At 42.7% G+C, this 1,892-nt stretch overlaps 1 protein-coding gene across 1 annotated transcript in view; it reads left to right on the top strand.

The window, feature by feature from the left end:
- The window catches only part of LOC105808235 (putative uncharacterized protein C3orf49), a 23,047-nt gene that overhangs the window by 1,196 nt on the left and 19,959 nt on the right, over positions 1-1,892 (top strand). The gene's annotated exons all lie outside the window — the stretch shown is intronic.

The following is a 1,892-nucleotide window of genomic DNA, read 5'->3' on the forward strand; positions in this document are numbered from 1 at the left end:
CCTCCCAAAGTGCTGGGATTACAGGAGTGAGCCACTATGCCCGGCCCTAGTTTTTGCTATTACAAATAAAGCTACATATGTCTTTATATCATTGTGTATGTCTGTAGGATAGTTTCCAAGGGTGGCATGCTGGCTCTGAGACTGAAGATTCCAGATACTGGTAGCTATTGCCAAATTGCCCTCCAGCGAACTTGCTCTGATTCCCACTCACATCAACTGCATCTGAGAGGACATTTTGATGGAAATGTCAGCTTTCCAATGTGATACAGACACACACTACTCGACGACTTCAAAGACCAACACTGAGAAGTTACTAAAACGAGTAAAAGCAAACCAAGTGGTAGACTACCAAATAATTATTTCAAAGATACATGAGTCCACAGTTAAAAATACTAACCTGGGGCAGCAGCCAACACAAAAAGCAAATGAAAAAAAGACATGATTTACTTGAAAGCCTCTTGCGTCTTCAAAGACATTTTGCTCTAGCTGGTGCCTTCGCTGACTTCTAGTGAGTTCACTCCCTTGGGAAGGAGATCTTTCCGGAAAAACATCCTGTCTCTAGGCACCTTGTACACACTTCCCCATGACACAGTTCTCCTGAGTGATCTGTAAAGTGACACCTTCTTCTCTCTAAAGGGCAAAAGCTCCGGCTAGGGGATTTGCTTGAGCCAAGTGAAAAAAACCCCAAATCCTATTCCCCCACATGCAAGGGTCTCCCACATCCTGGCAAATCTGGGGTGATCACTAACTCTGATTGGTGAGGACTCTTCAGGAAACTCATTCATTTTCAAAAAGATTCCATTTAATAATGATTCCAAGTCACTAATGTCACTGTCCTGCCCTTCTCTGTGTGTTTACCATGCCCGGACTTGGAATCAAAATCCAGAATCTCAGCTTACCAAGTTTGCAGAGGGTTTGCAAGTTGCTAGGCGCGGTTAGTATGCAACCAGATAGCAAGAAGATGCAAAACAGTCTACTATTTGGCCAAGAGCCAATTGAATGCTAGTGATTAAGTTTTAACTTAAAGCTTGCTTTTATATAGGGTGAGTGTTGGAAAAAAAGGAAAAATAAAAATAAGTTAAAGCTTGTGGGTGGGAGGGAATCAGCTTTAGGATTACTGATGCGAGAGATCTAGCTGAACAGAGAATTAACATAAAACCATCTCTGGAGGCAGCAAATTGGTGACCTACAGGCTAAATACGGCCTGCGGATCACATTTTTAAATGCGCAAGAGGCTTCTTAAAGATTTGAAGTTAAATAGTATTTGATTGGCCCAGCATTCTATAGTTTACCACAATTCCCATCCCTCCCTATTATACCCCACCAACTGCTTCTCATATTTCCCTGCCTGGCTCCTTTGAACATTCATGTTTCCAATCTCTGACTTAGAGGTTTCAATCGATTGCCATCTCAATAGGAGTCAACAGTTGTCATGGTTACCTAAATAGGATTATACAATCTCAGACATGTCCAACGGAAAGATAATGTTGAGAAAAAGGGAGATGGTGTTTTGACCAGACACCCTGCTCAGGCTGGCTTTTTGGCTTTTCGGAGGAACATATACAAATGTCCAGGGAACGATCTCATGGGGATAGCTCCAAGCCATGTCCTGTGAAGGATGGTTGAAAAGAAAAGTAGACTTATGGGAGACTGTTGAGTTGGTGCCCTTCTCTCTAGCTCTGCTGCCCCCTGCTTAGTTAAGCCACTATATCTTACACTTGGAACCCAGTTCATGTCAGCATTACACTTCCTAAATATTTCCCAAATCTATGCACTTCTATCTCACTCCTCCTAACCATCACCGTCTCTTGCCTGGACCAATTGCCTATGCAATGACTTTTCAACAGCCACAATTTTTCTTCTCCAGTGTATTTTTCCAAACTGCACACAGC

The sequence above is a fragment of the Propithecus coquereli genome, unplaced genomic scaffold, assembly GCF_000956105.1.
Source record: "Propithecus coquereli isolate 6110/MARCELLA unplaced genomic scaffold, Pcoq_1.0 Scaffold1, whole genome shotgun sequence".
Lineage (NCBI taxonomy): Eukaryota > Metazoa > Chordata > Mammalia > Primates > Indriidae > Propithecus > Propithecus coquereli.